General features: G+C 49.2%; 1 protein-coding gene across 1 annotated transcript in view; it reads right to left on the bottom strand.

The window, feature by feature from the left end:
* CUX2 (cut like homeobox 2) overlaps positions 1-21,617 on the bottom strand; it is a 318,747-nt gene that overhangs the window by 64,682 nt on the left and 232,448 nt on the right. The window lies entirely within an intron of this gene.

Here is a 21,617-nt window from a genome sequence, read left to right as displayed (position 1 = left end):
AATCACTGGTTTAATAGATTCATTTCAAGGCTGGGTAAAAATTGGGCCTAATAATAAAGAGACTGAGGACTGAATGCTCAGGAGGGTGCAGGGTCAGGTGTACCCTGGGCTTTCCCAGACGACATCACAGGTTTGGGGGAGAAAGGAAACCCTGTGGCTTAGACAGGGCTGGTGCAGGGCAGCCTGACCAGGAAGCAACCACGAGGGATGGACTACCGCAGTGCGCCTCCAGGAAGGAAAGAGGAGGAAATAGGCTCTGAGGGTCTGTCTTGTTCGCTGACACACAGTAGGTGCCTCATAAACATCTGCTCACTAACTGAGGCAATGAGAGGTTGGCGAAGAGACCAGAGGCCCTTCTGAGCTGCACGAGGGGAAAGCGTCACTTGAGCAGAGGTTTGATTAGAACGAGAGCAAGAAGCGAGAGGTGAGCTCAAAATGCGGCTCTGCAGGCAGAGCCATCTGGGTTAGAACCCCATCTCTGCCACTTACTCATTGTGTGGTCTTAAGTAAAGCATTTCAGCCCTTTAAGCTTCAGTTTTCCCTTCTATAAAATGGTGACACTAACCGCATAACTAACTTACTATGAAGATGTGAAACCTAAGTTTTGTTTTTTTTTTTTTTTTTTTTTTTTTTTTGAGGCGGAGTTTCGCTCTGTCGCCCAAGCTGGAGTGCAGTGGCCGGATCTCAGCTCACTGCAAGCTCCGCCTCCCGGGTTCACGCCATTCTCCTGCCTCGAGACTCCTGAGTAGCTGGGACTACAGGCGCCCGCCACCTCGCCCAGCTAGATTTTTGTATTTTTTAGTAGAGACGGGGTTTCACCGGGTTAGCCAGGATGGTCTTGATCTCCTGACCTCGTGATCCGCCCGTCTCGGCCTCCCAAAGTGCTGGGATTACAGGCTTGAGCCACCGCGCCTGGCCTGAAACCTAAGTTTTGTAAAGCAGTTAACACAGTGCCTGGTACACCTAAGTGCTCAGTAAAGAACAATGGGCTGATTCCCACAGAGGCCAGAGGGGACCACTGCTCGTGTCCCAGCTTTGCTCTGCTACTGCCTGGCCTTGTGTCCTGGGCCGGGCTGCTTTGAGACAGACCGTGAGGGCCCTGGCTTCTTACTATTAGACCAGAAGCACAAGTCAGACGGCTGCCCTTGGTCCTGCTGCTGGCCTGCTGTGTGACCCTGGACAATGCACTCAATTCTCTGGTTCCCCTGTCCAAATGCCCATTACAATATATCTCAGGCATGCACTCAACATTAGGTGTCATCAGATAGAGGCAGGAGGCCATGGAGGCGAGTACTTTGGCCCTGGGTCTATCCCTTACAACCAGGATGGTCAGGGAGGGTGATTAGGAGACACCTTCACGGCTGAACTTGATGCAAGAGATATGCAAGGGATTTATTAGGGGAAGGCCCACAAAAGAAAGAGGGGAAGGAAGGGGAGGAGGCAGGATGCTAGTCTGATGCCTGAGAAAGGAGGGAAGGAGGAGGGAGGATTGGACAGGATGAACCTTGGACTGCAGCATGGCTCTGAGAAAGTCTTGGCCAGGCTGGTGGGGAGTTTCAAAGCAAGGTGTACTGGTCAGCTCCAGCTGCTATTAAAAACATACCACAGGCCACGTGCCGTGGCTCACGCCTGTAATCCCAGCACTTTAGGAGGCCGAGGTGGGCAGACTGCCTGAGGTCAGGAGTTTGAGACCAGCCTGACCAACATGGTGAAACCCCTCTCTACTAAAAATACAGAAATTGGGGAACACTGTGATTTCCCCAAATCCCCAAAGACACGCTTAGAGAAAGGGAAAGGAGGCCAGGCTGGGAGGCTGGAGGTCAGACCCTGGCTGTAACACCACCAGGGAAAGTCACTGAGGGTCCCCGAGCCTCAGTTTCCCCATTAGTAAAAGGGAGATAACAAAAGGACCTACTGCATGGGGTTACGCAGGGGTTATCTGAGCACGCCGAGCTCCTGCTTCAGTGCCCGGCATCTGCGGACTCCAAATGAGTGCTGCTCTCATTATTATGACTCGTGGCAGTTGTGGAAGGTGCCACTCAGTGCTCCCTTCAAGAGAACCTCCCTCGAGGTGTTGGTGATACCTTCCAGGTGTGGCATCTTCCAATGGCTGAGCATGGCGGGGGTAGTCCTGCCCAATGCTGGAACAGGCAATTGTACCATGGACTGAACTGTGACCCTGCCCACCGCAGACCCGCATCCTGAAGGCCTAATCTGGCCCCCATGTGACTACATTTGGAGATTGTCTTCAAAAAACAACAACAACAACAAAAAAAAACTAAGTCTCACTCCATCACCCAGGCTTGAGTGCAGTGGCGTGATCTCGGCTCACTGCAACCTCTGCCTCCTGGGTTCAAGTGATTGTCCTGCCTCAGTCTCCAGAGTAGCTGAGATTACAGGCATGTGCCACCATACCTGGCTAATTTTTTTTGTATTTTTAGTAGAGACAGGGTTTCACCATGTTGGCCAGGCTGGTGTCTAACTCCTGACTTCAAGTGATCCGCCCACCTTGTCTTCCAAAGTGCTGGGATTACAGACATGAGCCACCGCACCCGGCCTGTGGTATCCTCTAGATTGTCAGAAGCATCCCTGACTTTCTGAACAGCCTTTGGTGGGGGGAGGTGGGGACACTAATTTAAATGACCCATTGATCATCCCCTTTTCTGTGCATCAATAGAGGAAAGGCTGTGTGAGGACACAGTAAGAAGGCAGCTGTCTGCAAGCCAGGAAGGGAGGTTCCACTGGAAACTAACCCTGAAGGCACCTTGATCTTGAACTTCCAGCCTTCTGAACTGTGGGAAAGTAAATTTCTTGCTCCTGTTCTGGGTGTGTTTTGTCTTTTTAGATGGAGTTTCGCGCTTGTTGCCCAGGCTGGAGTGTAATAGTGTGATCTCAACTCACTGCAACCTACACCTCTTGGGTTCAAGTGATTCTCCTGCTCCAGCCTCCTGAGTAGCTGAGACTACAGGTGCAGGCCACCACACCTGGCTAATTTTGTATTTTTAGTAGAGACGGGGTTTCACCATGTTTGTCAGGCTGGTCTCAGACTCCTGACCTCAGGCAATCTGCCCGCCTCGGCTTCCCAAAGTTCTGGGATTACAGGCGTAAGCCAAAGCGCACTGCTTGCAATTTTTTTTTTTTTTTTTTGGAAATGGAGTCTCGCTCTGTCGCCCAGGCTGGAGTGCGGTGGTGCGATCTAGGTTCACTGCAAGCTCCGCCTCCCAGGTTCACACCATTCTCCTGCCTCAGCCTCCTGAGTAGCTGGGACTACAGGTGCCCGCCACCTCACCCAGCTAAGTTTTTGTACAGGTGCCCGCCACCTCACCCAGCTAAGCTTTTGTACAGGTGCCCGCCACCTCACCCAGCTAAGCTTTTGTATTTTTAGTAAAGACGGGGTTTCACTGTGTTAGCCAGGATGGTCTTGATCTCCTGACCTCGTGATCCACCTGCCTTGGCTTCCCAAAGCGCTAGGATTACAGACATGAGCCACCGTGCCCAGCCTGTGGTATGTTTTTAATGGTAGCTGGAGCTGACCAGTACACCTTGCTCTGAAACTCCCCACCAGCCTGGCCAAGATTTTCTCAGAGCCGTGCTGCAGTCCGAGGCTCACCCTGTCTAATCCTCCCTCCTCCTTTCCTCCTTTCTCAGGCATCAGACCAGCATCCCACCTCCTCCCTCTCGCTCTCCTCTTTCCTTCATGGGCCTTCCCCTAATAAATCCCTTGCATATCTAAAGCTATCTTGGCATCTGCCTCCCGGAGGACCCAAATCACTTGCTTCTCAGAGCCTCAGTTTCCCCATCTGTAAAACCAGGACAAACACAGACCCTCCCCCTAGGAGTCTGTGGATATGAAATCTGTGACTGGTGCTGGTGCATTCTGCAGTGATGAGTCTGAAGCTGGCAGAGCTCCTCAGGGCACCTGAGTCCTTGTGCCTGCTTTACTCAGTCTGAGTTCATTGAACGACTGTGGGAGGCATGATGGTGAGCGAGACAGATGAGACCCCTGTCTTTGTGCAGCCGACATCCCAGTGGGGAGACAGGTGCTGCACCTTTGCAAGGGTGCTCAGTGGTACCATAGAGAATGTTTCCATCAACACCGACCCTGGGGGGGATCTCAACTCACCTTGGGGATGAGATTGGGAAAGACCTCAGTGACATGGAACTAGGGGTGCTGCTGTGGAGCAGGGAAGATCTGTGGGAGAGAGGTCTAGGTGAGAGGCACCACTTGTGCAAAAGGCTGGTGGCTGGAAGGAATCTGTGCAAAGCTCAGTGGCATCTGAGGACATGACACCAGGTCCCAGTGGCTAGAGTGGAGTTGGGGGAGATGAGGGGGACAGGTGGGCAGGTAGATCCCAAAGTCCCTCTGTTGATAATGTAGATGAGGGTGGGATTTATCCTAAGGGCAGTGGGAGGACACATTCTAATTTGCCTTTTTCAAAGGCTCATCTGGCTGCTCTGTGAAAAGTGGGGTGCAGAGGGTGCCAGACAGGCGGCTACTGCAATAGTCCTGGCAGCCATGATGATGGCTCTGGTCACAGTGGTGGCAGAAGTGGAAGCAGTGCTCAGATTCACGAGTTACACAGGAAACGTTGGTGGGACCTGGTGCGCTGAGCTGAACAGTGCTTCCCCAAGTTCATGTGAATTTGGAACATCAGAATGTAACCCTATTTGGAAATAGGGTCTTTGCAGATGTCATCAAGTCAAGATGAGATCATATTGGAGTAGTTTGGGTCCTAATGCAATGATTGGAGTCCTTAGGAGAAGAAGAGAGGATGCACAGAGCTACACAGGGAAGGAGGCCACGTGAAGATGGATGCTGAGGTGGAAATGATACATCTAGAAGCCGAGGAGTGCCAAGGATTGCCAGCAGCCCCAGAAGCTGGGAGAGAGGCGCGTGACACCACCACAGAGTCTCCAGAAGGAATTAACTCTGCCGACACCTTGATGTGGGGCTTCTGGATTCTGCAGCTGAAAGAAAACATTTGTTGCTTTAAACCGCCCAGTTTGTGGTAACGGGGCACAGCAGCCAGAGGAATCTGTTCCACTGTGTTTTGGAGACTGGAGGTCCGAAATCCAGGTGTCAGTAGGGCCATGCTCTCCCTAAGGCTCTAGGGAAGACCTGGGCCTTTCCCCCAGTTTCTGGTGTCGCTGGCAATCTGGCTTTCCCTGACTTGCAGCTGCACGACTTCGATCTCGCCCTCGTTGTCACATGACCTTCTGTCTCTCTCTCCCTGATTCTTATTCATTTATTTAGTTGAGAGAGTTTCGCTCTGTCACCCAGGCTGGAGTGCAGTGGCGGGATCTTGGTTCACTGCAACCTCTGTCTCCCGGGTTTAAGCAATTCTCCTGCCTCAGGTTCCCAAGTAGCTGAGATTACAGGCATAAGCCACGATGCCCAGCTAGTTTTTGTATTTTATTTTTGGTAGAAATGGAGTTTCACCATGTTGGTCAGGCTGATCTTGAACTGCTGACTTCAAGTGATCCATTCACCTCAGCTTCCCAAAGTGCTGGGATTACAGGCATGAGCCACCGTGCCCGGTCCTTGTTTGTTTGCTTATTTACTTTATTTTATTTTATTTATCTTTGAGACGGAGTCTCACTCTTTCACCAGGCTGGAGTGCAATGGCGTAATCTTGGCTCACTGCAACCTCCACTTCCCGGGTTCAAGCAATCCTCCTGCCTCAGCCTCCTGAGTAGCTGGGACTAAAGGCACACACCACCATACTCAGTTAATTTTTGTATCTTTAGTAGAGACAGGGTGTCACCATGTTGGCCAGGATGGTCTCGATCTCTTGGCCTTGTGATCTGCAGCCCTCGGCCTTCCAAAGTGCTGGGATTACAGGTGTGAGCCACCACGCCCAGCTTCTTGTTTATTTTTGAGATGGGGTCTTGCTCTGTTGCCCAAACTAGAGGGCAGTGACATGATCACAGCTCACTGTGGTGCCAAACTCCTGGGTTCCAGCAATCCTTCCATCTTGGCCTCCCAAAGTGCTGGGATTATAGGTGTGAGCCACCATGCCTGGCCTCTCCTCTTCTTATGAGGATGTCAATCATACTGGATTAGAGGTCACTCTAATGACCTCATCTTACCTTGATTATATCCTGCAAAGTCGCTTTTTCCAAATGAGGCCACATTTAGAGGTATTGGTGGTTAGGACTTCAACATATCTTTCTGGGGGACACAATTCAAACCATAACATTTGGCAATGGACTCGATACAAACTGTGAGACAGGGAGGACTGAGGAACTGCCAAGGCTCTAAGTATCATAGGAAGGAAGTCCTCACTCAAGTCTAACCTACTTCTCTCCTGCTGTATCCATTTAATCTGCCGTTCAGGGAGACAAGCCCATGCCATAAGGGGACCTGGCAGGTCCTAGGCACTGGTCCTCCTGCCTCCTCATTCTCTCTGACTCCTGAGGAACTGGGCTGTGGGTTCAGTTGGCTGCTCTGGAAAGTACGCAGCTGCAATGATCGTTTACTTCCCTGGGTATTTTCCACTCCTTGTTTCCTCCCCCAATGCACAGTGCTGTGTTCCCAGATTTTACGTTGTACATGGAACTCATTTCTTCCCACCTTCCCTATCTGGCAGGAATCCGTGGAGCCCTGAGCTACCTTGCTGGGAGTTGGGGTAGGGAGGAAAAAATTACAAACATCCAGACAATTGCAGGATTCTGCCAACTTCTACAGAGTAGAATGCCCTGCCGGGCGGCTTGGCAAACCTGAGGGCCTCCCGTTTACTTTGTCCAATGGTATTATTCAATGCATCAGCTAAATGTCATTGGCTCCTCTTACAAACACAAATTGAAAGAGAGAGAAATGACAAAAAATCTTTAAAATGTTTGGAAAACGTTTCTCAGAGAACCTGACAGCCACGGAACACCAAAGGAATCTGGTTTTTCATTCCCAAGTCTTCCCTTCCTCCCCGGGGTCCAGCTCTGGCTCTTCACATAGTAGGTGCTCAATTAACATGGGTTGTTTGAAAAGTGTGATAAATGATGAAATTATTAGAGCTCTGGGTGAGAGGGTAGGGCGCCACAGAGTTTTAGAGTTTTACATGGGGGCATCTCTGTGGCAGGCAGGAATAATGGCTCTTCAAAGACATCTTGACCCTCAGAACCTGTGTTTTTTGTTGTTCTTTTTAGAGACAGGGTCTTGCTCTGTCGCCCAGGCCAGAGTGCAGTGGCACAATCACAGCTCACTGCAGCCTTGACCTCCTGGGCTCAAGTAACCAATCCTCCTGTCTCAGCCTCTGGAGTAGCTGGGGCCACAGGCACGTGCCACCATGCCCAGTTAGTTTTTTAATTTTTATAGAGATGGGTCTAACTATGTTGCCCAGGTTGGTCTCAAACTCCTGGGCTCAGGTGATCCTCCTGCCTCAGCCTCCAAAAGTGCTGGGATTATGAGTGTGAGCCACCGTGCCCCACCTGTGAGTGTGTTTTGTTACATGGAACAGGGACTGAAGGTTGCAGATGGAAAGGGATTACAGTCAGAGATTGAAGAGGCTGCCCAGCTGTCTTTGAAGATGGAAGAAGGGGCCATGAGCCAAGGAACATAGGCGGCCCCAGCCCCAGAAGGTGGAAAAGATAAGGAAATGACTTCTCCCCTGCAGCCTCCTGCCTCCAGAAACAACACAGCCCTGCGAATGCTTTGATTTTTGCCCAGTGAGACCCATCTTGGACTTCTGCAGAACGGTGAGATCATAAATGTGTGTGGTTTTAAGCCTCTAAGCTCATGGTATTTGTTACAGCCGTGACAGGTGACTAAAAGTCCCTAATGCAGTCGTCATTTATCCACCAGTCCACTACGTGTTGACAGCATTTCTTCGTTGCCAAATATTTCCCGAGTGCCTGCTGTGTGTCAGGGAAGGCTCTGGGCCGTGGAGGTCCAGATGGAAGTGAGAGAAAATTCCTGCCCTCCCGGGGCTGATATTCTAGAGGGAATGATGGACAAAGGATGGGTGAGGTAACTGAGTGAGACGGGCTCAGAAGCAAAATGAAGCAGGGCTGGGGGAGAGGTGGGCTGGGTGGCGCTAACTGGGTAGTCTGGTCAGGGGAGTGGTGTCTCCTCGGAGCCCTAATGAGGCAGCTAGCAGGGGGGTCGCGGGGGAGTATTCTAGACACAGGAAATACCAGGAGAAACAGCTTTCATTAGATAAAGAAACGGCAGCTGACCGTCCTACCAACCTCCCCTGGGGTTACCGTCCCAGAAATACAACTTTGCTCCATCTTCATAAGAACCAATCCATTTCACAGATGGGGACTGGCCCAGGAGACGCCCAGTGCCAATTTCCTCTCCCCTCCCTGTGCAGGCTGGGAGGGCGGGGCGCTGTGGCCAAGGGTGGCAGCTGGGTTCAGAGTGGGCTGTGGCCCTCCAAATGTGAGTGTTTGAGCTTCATCTCTCAAACTCCAGCAACCATCCGTCCTGGGGCAGATGGGGCCCCCACATCCACAAGGTTGGGTAGGGCAGGGGACAGATGAGACCCCCACCCAATTTCTTCAGCCAAGAGCTCAGAGGAAGTGGAATTTCTTGACCCCACCTCCAACAAGTGCCAGCATGTTGCATATTTCTATATCTCACTTAAATTATGGAAACAACTGGCCAGGCGCGGTGGCTCACGCCTGTAATCCCAGCACTTTGGGAGGCCGAGATGTGCAGATCACGAGGTCTAGGAGTTTGAGACCAGCCTAGCCAATATGGTGACACCCCATCTCTACCAAAAATACAAAAATTAGCCAGGCATGGTGGCTTGCGCCTGTAGTCCCAGCTACTCGGGAGGCTGAGGCAGAAGAAATTGCTTGAACCCAGGAGGTGGAGGTTGTAGTGAGCCGAGATGGTGCCACTGCACTCCAGCCTGGGCGGCAGAGCGAGACTCTGTCTCGGAAAAAAAAAGAAAAAAAAAAAAAAGGAAACAACTATGTGAGCTATCACTATCACCCCCCTTTTCCAGATGAGAACACTGAGGCCCAGCCAAGGGAACCCACTTGCTCAAGGTCACCAGGCAAGAAAAAGTCAGAGATGGATTTGAACCCAGGCCTTTCCACCAAGCTAATGCGACCCAAATACCAGACACTAGTGTACTCCCTTTATAATTTCTGCCATGTCCATTTGCCCCCGAAAGATGACTAACTTGACATCTGCCCTATGTGACTCACTTTTTATTTATTTTTGTTTTGAGACAGGGTTTCACACTGTCATCCAGGCTGGAGTGCAGTGGTGTGATCCTGGCGGCTCACTGCAGCCTCAACTCCTTGGGCTCATGTGATCCTCCCACCTCAGCCTCCCCAGTAGCTAGGACTACAGGCACATGTCACCATGCCCAGCTAGTTTTACAATTTTTTGTAGAGACGGAGTCTTGTTATGTTGCCCAGGCTGGTCTCGATCTCCTGGACTCAAGCGATCCTCCCACCTCAGCCTCCCAAAGTGCTTTGATTATAGGCATGAGCTACTGTGCCTGGCTGACTCACTTTTTAAAAATACATATATTTTAAAGGAATGTTATGTCTCACTTTCATAAATAGAAAATCGGGATCTTGTATCTTAAGTAGAAGGTGCTTCAACCATAAAAATAAAGGCAAGGAAAAAAAAAAAAAAAACAACAGAAAATGGATGTTACTGAATCTGAATTTTCATTAGACCCCGTGGCCTGCCCAAGACCTTGAGCCTGGGCTGCCTCTCCTGAGGTTCAAAGGGGAGAGCTGCAGGTGGCATGGAGGTGTTGAAGATGCTGCAGCACTTGGCTGAGACTTTACTCAGAAGGGAGCAGAAAGATGGCACCCGCATGGCCTGCAATGTGTTCAAAGTTTCAGTCTTGGGTCCGGGCACACCCAGGCTGTCTCTAATATCATGTGGACTCTGCACCTGGGGAAATACTAGGTGCCGCCAAGCCCCGACCTCCAAAATCATGCCCCCACTCCAGCGTCTGGCAAGCCTGGTATCCCAGTGTCAGGAGAAGTGACAGGGCATCCATGCAACTCCTCGCCTGGAGCCAGCGACGCAGGTTTCTGTTAGGCTCAGCACTTCTCCCGGAAGCCTTCCAGCCGACACATGCGGCTGCCCGGAGCTGCCAGCACCACGCAGGGGTGTGAGCGGGACTTTATTTCCCCACTCACTCCCGCAACACGCAGATGGTCAACAGACAGACTAGGGCGGTGGCCATGACAATCAAACAGCCTTAGACCCAACCTGGATGTGCAGACCCCAAATCTAAAGTGTTTAAATACAACAGACCTTTCTGATGAGCTGATGACTGGCAGACTTGGATCCACTATGAGCCATCAGAGGTGGCAGGTCCTGATGGGCATGCAGGGATGGGGGACACTGTGGGGAAGTATACCCCCCTTTGTCCTACACACACCAACCTGCTCTGGGGCACAAACTGCTTAGTAAAATGACTAATTCATTTGGTTACATGGGATCCAAACCCATAGAGAACACAGTCAAAGGACTGATACTATCTGAAGACCACACCAGACTTTCTAAAGGCACTGGTGGGTACAACATAGCCTATTCCATCTTTCACCACTAGCTGATGCTGTTGGTGTTTTTTTTTTTTTTTTTTTTTTTTTTTTTAAATCATGGAGGGGGTTGGGGAATCTAGGAAAAGCTGTCTCTATCCTCCCACTATGTCCATCTGAAGGAAAGTGGCATTTGGAGCTTTTTTAGGAAACACGGAGCCGGAAAGGCTGTCCGAGAGGCTGTTTAGAAACACATTTATGCAGAAGTATGCGTGCACCCCTCCAAAATATCTTCGAGACAGAAGCCTTCTCCCATCTGGGCCCGGGCTCCGGGTGCCTGCGGGGGTGGGAGGCTCAGGCTATTGATGGTGGCAGCAAGACTAACTTTGATCCTTTAATCTAAACTTTTTAATAGCAGATGGGGTGCCAAGTCCTTATATGCAGCTGTGAGCCATGTGTCTACCCACTCCTTTCTTGGGGCAGTTGGCGGTGGGGCTGGCGGGGGCTTCCTCCTGGCTTGGGCAGGGACAGAGGGCTGGGAATGAGGGTCTTCTTTCTCAGCACTGGGTGCTGATGATAATAATTAATACCACCACCACCAATAGCAACAGTCACTGTTTACTGAGCATTTACTATGTGCCAGACACCCAGCTAAGGACTTTACACTCCTCACCTTCCTCAGCCCTCCCAGTGGCACTGGGAGGTAAGTTTGCTTTCCAAAGAAGGAAATAGCTGCTCAGAGAGGTTGGTTGAGCCAGTTACTCAAGGTCACCCAGCCAGGGAATAGCACAGCCAGGACTCAAACCCACAGGTCTTACAATACAAATAAAGTTCTTGGCCAGGAGTGGTAGCTCACACCTGTAATCTCAGCACTTTGGGAGGCCGAGGCGGGTAGATCATCTGAGGTCAGCAGTTCAAGACCAGCCTGGCCCATGGTGAAATCCTGGCTCTACTAAAAACAAACAAACAAACCCCAACCAAAAAAACCCCCAAAACAACAACAACAACAAAATCAAGTACTTATATACTGAGCTGTACAGAAAGTTCCAGGAGGGCAGGGGTAGTGTCTGTTTTGCTCAGCATCGTGCCCTCATTGTTGACAGAGTGCCTGGCAAACAGTAGGCACTCAATATTTACTGAATAAATTGCATGGGGCAATGACTGCTGGGCACCATGTTTAGTGTTCTCTGTTGCTCATTGAACCCATCCAATGGCCCCTATAATGAGGGGAGGTCATTATCCACATTTTACATTGGGGAAACTGAGGCTCGGAGAAGTCAAGTGTGATGTGGGAAGCAAAATGGCAGCACAGGATTGGCCTGGTTCTGCAGGGAGGTCCTTCAACCTGGAGTCTTGCTCCTTCTTCCTCCACCCACCAGGTTGGGAGTGTATGACTGTCTCCCCTGAATGAAAGTTCCACTTGTTCTTCCTCGAGCAACACATCTGCATTTCAGCAAAGGCCTCATCCTTCCAGTCTGGAACTTTTCAATCTACTGGCAGCAAAGACCCTTTAACTGTTTTTCACTCTTTTTAGAGCTCAAATCTCCAATGGTTCTGTCCAAGCTCCTTGGATTATTAAATTCATCCTGCGACTGGGGTAGTGGGTAGGAACTGGGTCGGGGGGCAAGTCTAGATTCAGGCTCCATCACTTCTCTGCTGTGTGACCTTGGGCAAGTGGCTTGAATTCTCTGAGCCTGAACTTCTTCAGCTTCCCAGTGAGGAAGGATGATGGAGCCTACCTCCCAGGGTATGTGTGTGTGTGGAATCAGTGAAATTGTATCTGTAAGGGCTGAACACACTGCCTGACACACAGAAAGTACCCCAGAAATGATCTCCACTTGGTGGCACTTCAACCTTTAAAACCAGGTCCAAAGGCCTCCCTCTCTGAGGCCTCCCCTAGCCGTTTTTCCTTGAAGCCTGTTCTCTGTTGTGTATTCTGGTTGTCTGCCTTTGGGTCATGTTGTCCCTGCTGAACCTGAGAGTCCCCAAGGGCAGGCCTGGACTTGAGCTTGAGTTCCCACAGGGATAGGCACATAGCAAGCACTCAGAGCATGAGCTAATGAAACGCCACGGCTCAAAATGCCTGTCCTCCCTTCTGAAAGGGAATGGCCTTTACTGAACACCTTCCAGGCAGCAGCGCCCAGATGGATGCTTTCATTCAGTCCACTTTTCAACCCTGAGCTGCTGGGAGGAGCAAAGTGTAGCCAGGGGGTCATGGGGAAAGGGCACTCCTGGCAGAGGAAACGATGTGGGCAGAGGTGTGGCAGGAAATGGTGGGACACTGCCTTCTAAAGTTAACTGTCACCTGGGTGCGGTGGCTCACGTCTGCAATCTCACCACTTTGGGAGGCTGAGGCAGGTGGATCACCTGAGGTTGGGAGTTCGAGACCAGCCTGACCAACATGGTGAAACCTTGTCTCTACTAAAAATACAAAATTAGCTGGGTGTAGTGGCATGTGCCTGTAATCCCAGCTACTCAGGAGGCTGAGGCACGAGAATTGCTTGAACCCTGGAGGCAGACGTTGCAGTGAGTTGAGATTGCACCACTGCACTCCAGCCTGGGTGACAGAGTGAGACTACATCTCAGAAATAATAATAATAATAATAATAATAATAATAATAATAATAATAAAAAAGTTAACTGTCATCTTCAGGAAAATCTGCATTGTTAAGCTTTTCCTTTTTTAACGGGTGAAATACTGTTTTATGTTAACCTTCAATGTTCCACTGACCATTATGGGACTAACTGAGCAGAAGCGTGGGCATGGAGGAGGGAGAGGAGGAGGGAACGAGGGAAGGCTAGCACAGACAACAATTTCTAATCGTAGAAAATCTCTATTTCCTGTAGTTGTGCAGGTGGCTGATCCACTAGATGGCACTGAAATGAGTTATTTGGGACAAAAACAAAGCTAGATGCTTCATCTCCCCTGCTACCTCTATCAGTATCTATTATATTTCAACTGGTTCAAATGTAAATGTTTAAAAATTAAGATCACAAAAGTACAAAAAAAAAAACCCCTCATACCCTTGAGGTGAGAAAGATTTTTAAAAGAGGACCTTATATTCAGAAGCTACAAAGCAAAGGTTTGCTAAGATTTCTTGCTTTCTGCAAGTATTTTTTTGAATGCCTGCTACATACGATAGACAAGAGACTATACACTAAGTTGAGAAACAAAAGGCAAACCAGGGGAGAAGATATGAAACATGTATACCTGGACAAAGGTTAATATCCCTCATATACAAAGAGTGTCCACAAATCAATAAGAAAATAATCTACTCTCTGGTAGAAAAAATCTACTATCTGGGCTAAGGAGATATAAACCAGAGATTTCTAAAAGTATAAATATGAATGTTTTATAACATAAGCGAATATATTTAGTGAACTAGTAAATAAAGGACTGCAATATGAAATCAGCAAGGAGAAAAACATTCTTATTCTGATCACTGATTCTGGGGTTTGTGGTCAATACAAGGCTACAATTTATTTTTCCTTCCCAAGTTTTCTTCTTGGTACAGCACAGTACCAATAGGGCATGCATTCCCAAGCCCCCTAACTGTCCAGTGTTGGAGAGGGGTTAGGTAAATTACAATACAGCTATACAAGAGATTGTTAGGTTTGTACAATGAATCAAAGTTACTTGGGATCTATAATCACACAGGGAAATATGAGTGCTTCATGTCAGATAAAGGAAACAATTAAAAACGGTACATGTAGAATCAGCAACTGTTTTGAAAAAGTACACAGGGAAAAATCACGGAAAAGAAAAACAACAAAATGCTTCTCTAGCTGGTCGTTTTCCCTCTTTCTGTTTCTCTCTATTTTCTGAAGTTGACAGCATGCATATGCTACTTTTATAATCGAGGAGACAAATTTAAAAACTTTAAACGTTGTAGAGCATTTTCCTATTCTAAAGGCTCAGGAACCCTGTTGCCTGCACCACTGTTTACCCAGTGTCTCTGACAACAGACCGAACCTCGCAGAATCAATAGCAGACGCTTGTCACTCCTGTAACTGTTATACCCTGATGTCAATGGGCTGTTGATTACTCAACCCTGCAGAATGCTTTCATGTACAGCGTAGCGAATCCTCACGTCCACCCCGAGTAGGTTCTATTACTATCCCTCTTCTAAAGACACAGAAACCAGAGCTCAGAGAGGTTGAAGCTCTGGCCAAGGTCACACAGCACAAAACACCAAGCTGAGAGTTCCACCCAGGTGTGTCAGCCTCTATAGCCTGAGGGCTGAGCACCGTCCTGACCAGCCTCACCCCCCAAGAGAAGGAGCAGGGTGAGGAATGTCTGCCAGGAACTGCAAATCTGCATCAGATTTGTAAAAACCAAAGCACAGTAGAAAACAACATTTTGGGGGCACTCACCTGTCTCTTATCTCCTCAGCAGTGTTCATCTGCCTGCCCTCTCATTTCCTCGTTCCTTGTTTTTTTTTTTTTCCTTTTAACTAATCACTCAGTTAACAAGTTAGCCTTCTGAAGCTTGGGTCCGTACCTAGCGGCTCTACGAGTGTGATAAAGGAATCAGCCATCACCGATACAGAAGTCAGAGAGGTTTAAATCACATCATCACCCACAACAATGACATTAATTATGCTTTTAACACGTTTTACTGCTTTTTTTTTTTCTCACTTCACGCCACATCTGTGTGAACAATATCCAAAAGATTTACGGTTTTCTTTCGTAATTACAGACATCCAGGCTGCACACTTATCAAAATACTTGCTGAGCCATCAGGCTCTGTCGTATTCTCTGCCAAAGATCTGTGTTGGCAGCAGTCACTCAAAACAAAAATGTTGAATCAGGACTTGTGTGGCTTCGGGTGGTGGGGAGGAGTATTTCGACAAATAATTTGCCTGTCAAGAAATATAAAAACAGGAGCGTGCGCGTCCCGGAGAATTTTCCAGGAGTGTTATTTTTACGGAGGGGGTTGGAGCTGGGGGGCCGGCAGGGAGTGGGGAAGCTGGAAGCGCCCAACACACATTTGACATTTGGTTCTTGTGTCTGAGGATAAAATTTAATGAGAACAAAAATATGTCTTCCTAATTCCCCTAAGAAATCATTAAAACATTTTGTTATTCTTAAATGTCTCAAAAATGAATTAGAGGCCCTAAAGGGGCTGTTCGTATGGTACATCTCCATCAGTTAAGGCTCCTCGTTCTCTAACTCGGTGACAGCTGGGGACAGCTCTCCCGCCCCTGCATTTCTGGGGAGGAGAGTTGGGAAACCAGACTCATGGAGTCAGCGCCGGGCTTGGAATGACCTCCCTGCTCCCGGGCTTTGGGGAGAGTAGAGAGGGCACATGGACCTTCCAGAAGGTTCCATAGCAATCTTGGGACCTTGAGTGGCCCCTGGCCTGTGACTGTTTTAACAGTCTTCTCTCCAGAAAGATGACGGTCCCGTAAGAACACCCCCCAAATGAGGGCTCGTTTCCAAGTGGGGGGCCGTAAGACCCTTCTGTTTCCCTTTGTCTTCCTGCCTGTCCATACCCCCAAGCACTAGACATGCTGGTGTCCCCCTGTGATTGTGATGACAGGCTATGTGACCGATGATTTGGTCACTTCTGCCACTCAAAGGTAAGCTTCTGAGGGCTGGGCCCATGTCTGTGTTTGTGGGCTCACAGCTGTGTCTAGTGACTCCACAGTGTCCAGCAAGTGCCGGGCACACAGTAGGCACCCAATAAATGCTATCTGAGTAAACAAACACAAGATGAGCATGGAAGGGGGGGGTCTCATTGATGAAGTATCTCTTTGCTCCAGTAACCTTTCCTTCCGTTTTTGCTGCTGAGTCTCATTTCTAATATTCAACAATTATTAGGTGCCTACTGTGTACCAGGTTCTGAGTATACAAATTTACTATGATTCAGTCCGAGGTCTGGTGCATTTCACATCTGCTAGGAAAGCTGGACACATACATGATAAGGAGAGTAGTTAACACTTAGTAAGCACTTGCTATGTACTGTGAACCTTGTTGCCTCCAAATAACAGCATGAGGCAGGTTCTAATATTATTCTCAATTTATAGAAGAGGAGACTGCAGCTCAGGAAGGTGAGTTAATTCCTCTACAGTCACGCAGTGAGTAAGTGACACAAACAGGATTTGAATCTGTGTCTTTGAGCCTGAAAGCACATGAATATCTATCTCAGTGCTGCCCCCTCGTGTTACAATTGAGGTACTACGGGGTCCCGTGGGAGAGCGCTGCCTGGGGACCCACGGAGGCATCTCTGGTCTGTACAGGGTCATCCTCCAGTGTCATTTGTCGTTGACACGGTGGGACCCAAAGGATCGAAAAGGGTGGGAAATAAGAGGGTGTCTTTTTATAGATATCACTGATGAGAGTGGAGACATTTTAAGCAAAAAGGTGGCAAGGAATGGTGCCACTGGGCCTCTTAGCCATGAGTATGGTATGGCCGGCAATGAGCGTGATAATGACCCCAGCTGCAGACACATGGGCTGTCTCGGCCTCGTGCCATAGCGCCATGTCCTCGCAGGGACCACAGCCTGCAGCTGTGCCATCAGCTCTTGCCATTCCTTCCACTCTCATCACTGGGAAAATCCACGTGGCCGGACTGTTCCTGTGAGCGCGGGACGGGGTGGAGCATGGGAGCATCGGACCAGGCAGCAGGCGCGTGTGTACTGGCTGAGCATCCACCCCAGAAGGATACCTCTGTGTCCTAATGCCTGGAACCTGTGAATGTGACTTTATTCAAAGTGTCTTTGAGCTGGGCATGGTGGCTGCACCTGCAGACCCAGCCACTCGGGAGGCTGAGGTGGGAGGATCACTTGAGCTCAGGAGGTCGAGGCTGCAGTGAGCCAAGATTGCACCACTGTACTCCAACCTGGGAAACAGAGCAAGCCCCTGTCTCTTAAAAAAAAAAAAAAAAAGAACCAAAGTGTCTTTGCAGATGTAATTAAGGATCTTGAGATGAAATCAATCTGGATTATCCAGGTGGCCCCTAAATCTAATGACAAGTGTCATTATAAGAGAAAGGAGGTTGGGCACAGTGGCTCACACCTGTAATCGCAGCTACTTGGGAGGCAGAGGCGGGAGGATCACTTGAGGCCAGGAGTTTGAGACCAGTCTGGGTAACACGGTGAGACTTTGGGACTACAAAAAATAAATTTAAAAAATTAGCTGGACTTGGGAGGCTGAGGCAGGAAGATTGTTTGAGTTCAGAAGTCTGAGGTTGCAGTGAGCTATGATCACACCACTGCACTCTAACCTGGGCCACAGAGCAAAGACCTCATATATATTTTTTTAAAAGGAGAGAGAGAGAAAGGAGAGGGAGACTGAGACCAAGATACAGAGGAGAGATTGGAGTGATGTAGCCAGAAGCCAAGGGACACCTAGAGCCACCAGAAGCTGGAAGAAGCCAGGAAGTATCCTCCTGAGCTTTCAGAGAAAGTGTAGCCCTGTTGACACCTTGATCTTGGGCCTGTGGCCTTCAGAACAGGGACGGAACGAATCTCTGTTGTTTTAAGGCATCTATGGTAATTTATTACAACAGCCGTAGGAAACTAACTCAGCCTTCCACATGCAGCCACATGGAGCAGAGTCTGGAAATATTTGTAATACATGATGAGACCCAAGTCACGTCTCTCTCTGCCTGTGAGACCTTGGGCACTGGGCTCAACCTCTCTGTGCCACAGAGAAGCGAGCTGCTTGGACCTGCTCCCACGGGGCATGTGAAATACAGAGCACAGAACAAAGGCAACTTCTACATCAGGCCTGTGCTTCTCAAACTTTCCCGTGCTCCAAGATCACCAGGGGAGCTTGATAAAATGCAGAAGCTGATTCCGTGGGCCAGGGATGGGGCCTGAGACTCTGTATTTCTTTCCTTCCTTCCTTCCTTCCTTCCTTCCTTCCTTCCTTCCTTCCTTCCTTCCTTCCTTCCTTCCCTCCCTCCCTCCCTCCCTCCCTCCCTCCCTTTCTTTCTTTCTTTCTTTCTTTTTGACAGAGTCTTGCTCTGTCACCCAGGCTGGAGTGCAGTGGCACAATCTCAGCTCACTGCAACCTCCACCTCCTGGGTTTGAGCAATTCTCCCACCATAGCTTCCCAAGTAGCTGGGACCACAGGCGCCCGCCACCATGCCCGGATACTTTCTGTATTTTTTGTAGAGACAGGGTTTCTCCATGTTGCCTAGGCTGGTCTCAAACTCCTGGCTTCAAGTGATCCCCCCATCTTGGCCTCCCAAAGTACTGGCATTACGGGCGTGAGCCATCGCACCCGGCTGAGACTCTGCATTTCTAACCAGCTTGCAGGTGAGGCTGATGTTTCTGGTCCACAGACCACACTGAGTAGCAACAGGCCAGAAGACCTCCCTCTTCATCCAGCCCACACACTGTCGGAGGGCAAGCTTCGTCAGCATTACTGGATTAGTGCCCCAGGGCTGCAGTAAAAAAGCACCACCAGTGGCGGCTGAAAACAACAGACACTTATTCCCTTGTAGTTCTGGGGACCAGAACTCCAAAATCAAGACACTGGCAGGGCTGTACTCCTTCTGAAGGTTCTAGGGGAGGATCCTTCTTGTCTCTTACAGTTGCTCGCGGTTGCTGGCAATTTTTGGTGCTCCCTGCCTTGTAGCTACATCACTCCCACCCCTGCCTCTGTTTTCACACGGCTTTCCTCAGTGGCTATCTCTATGTCCTCGCCTCTACTTTTTTCTTTCTTTCTTTCTTTTCTTTTTTTTTTTTTCGAGACAGGGTCTTGTTCTGTCACCCAGGCTAGACTACAGTGGTGTGATCTCATTACAACCTCTGCCTCCTGGGTTCAAGTGATTCTCCTGCCTCAGCCTCTTGAGTAGCTGGGAATACAGGGCATGCTACCATGCCAGGCTAATTTTTGTATTTTTAGTAGAGATGGGATTTCCCCATGTTGGCCAGGCTTGTCTTGAACTTCTGACCTCAAGTGATCTGTCTGCCTCTGTCTCCCAAAGTGCTGGGATTACAGGCTTGAGCCACTGTGCCTAGTTTCATACTTCTTATGACACCAGTCATTGGATTCAGGGCTCACCCTAAAGCTAGGATGATCTCATCTGGAGATCCTTAGCTAATTACATCTGCAAAGACGTATTTTCAAATAAGGTCATATTTTGAAGTTCCATGTAGACATAAATTTTGGAGGCCACACTATCCGACCCACGACAGTTGCCCCAGACAGAGGAACAACGGACTTTCCCGTCCCAAATACAAAGATCCCAGAAATGACCTTGACATCCAATCTAAATGACTCTGTGTTCTCTGTGGCTTGGGTTCTGCAGTCGGACAGCTGAGGGTGGGATGTCATTTTCCTCTTCACAGGCCCCCAGCCTCAAACACCTCCAGTAGTGCTGATTCCTGCCACTGTGTGGAAGGGTGGGAAAAGGACCAGGGGAGGTCTGGGTGGGGAGAGTTAGCACAGCAAGGCCTCCTCCGGGTTCTGCCATTGGTAAGCAGATCGTTTCAACTCTTTGGGCTCCTGTTTCTGGGTCAGTAAATGAGAAGGTAGCAGGGGATGGGCCATTTAAAATAAGGGGAAGTTTTGGCTGGGCACGGTGGCTCACACCTGTAATCCCAGTACTTTGGGAGGCTGAGGTGGGTGGATCACTTGAGGCCAGGAGTTTGAGACCAGGCTGGCCAATATAGGGCAACCCTGTCTCTACTAACAATACAGAAAGTTAGCCGGGAATGGTGGTGGGTGCCTGTAATCCCAGCTACTCGGGAGGCTGAGGCAGGAGTATTGCTTGAACCCAGGAGGCGGAGGTTGCAGTGAGCTGAGATCACCCCACTGTACTCCAGCCTGGGCGACAGAGCAAGACCCTGTCTCGAAAATAAAATGAAATGAAATAAAATAAAATAAATAAAATAGGGGAAGCTTTTATGGATGTCTGGCGTATGTATAGATCCTCTGTGTACAACCAAATGTTTTCAAACTGTAACCCAAACCAGGACCGAGAAACCACAGGTCCCAGCACCCAGAGGCCCCTCCCAGGAACTCTTGCCCCCTTCAAGTGTTTGAAACCACTATCTTGATTTCCAACAGTACAGGTTGACTTTTTTTTTTTTCAATTAAGGTGAAATTGATACAACAAAATTTATCATTTTAATGTGAACAATTCAATGGCATTTAGTACATTCTCGATGTTCTACAACCACTTGTTCACTTAGTTCCAGAATATTTTTATCCCCCAAAAAGAAACTCATACTGATTAAGCAGTCACTCTCCAATCTCCCTCCCCAGCCCAGGCAACCACCAATCGACTCTGTCTCTATCTATGGCTTGCCTGTTCTGGATGTTTCATGTAAATGGAATCCTACACTACATGGCCTTGGTTTCTGGCTTTCTTCACTCAGCACTGTGTTTTCGAGGTTCATCTTCATTGAAGCACATATCATAGCTCCATTCCTTTTTTATTTGAGACAGAGGACAGAATCTTGCTGTCATCCAGGCTGGAGTGCAGGCACGTTCTCAGCTCACTGCAACCTCCACCTTCTGGGTTCAAGCAATTCCCCTGTCTCAGCCTCCCGAGTAGCTGGGATTACAGGTGCCCACTACCACACCTGGCTAATTTTTGTATTTTTAATAGAGATGGGATTTCTACTAAAACTGCTGAGTTGGCAAGGCAGGTCTCAAACTCCTGACCTCAGGTGATCGGCCCACCTTGGCCTCCTAAAGTGCTGAGATTACAGGTGTGATCTCCTGCACCCAGCCCTCCATTCCTTTTCATGGCTGAGTAATACTCCCTTGTAAGTCTAGGCCACATTTTGTTTATGCATCCATCCGTTGATGACCATATGGACTGCGTCCCCCTTTTGGCCACTGAGTAACATTAATTGTCTGTTTTTAGATTTTCTGTAGGTGGAATCCTACAGGATGTGCTCTTCTGGGGTTGGCTTTTACTCAACAACAGATTTTTGGGGTTGGCTGTGCCATTCTGGGGGAGGCACTGGAGGTCTTGCCTCTATTGCCACCTGCAGGCAGAGAGCACTGGGAGCCCTCAGTCTTCTGTGCTAATGGGATGGGGGCTCTAGTGGGTAAGATTCCAGCTCCCCAAGGAGGTCCAGGTGGGATATCTCACCAGGATACCCCTAAAGCAGGCTCCTGGCTGATGTGACAACATGATGAGGGAAGATCGGGGGAGCCCTGTGGGGACATGTCACACCAAACTGGCCGCAGCC

This window comes from Chlorocebus sabaeus, chromosome 11, assembly GCF_047675955.1.
Source record: "Chlorocebus sabaeus isolate Y175 chromosome 11, mChlSab1.0.hap1, whole genome shotgun sequence".
Classification (NCBI taxonomy): domain Eukaryota; kingdom Metazoa; phylum Chordata; class Mammalia; order Primates; family Cercopithecidae; genus Chlorocebus; species Chlorocebus sabaeus.
This window is presented reverse-complemented; position numbering and strand designations above follow the sequence as displayed.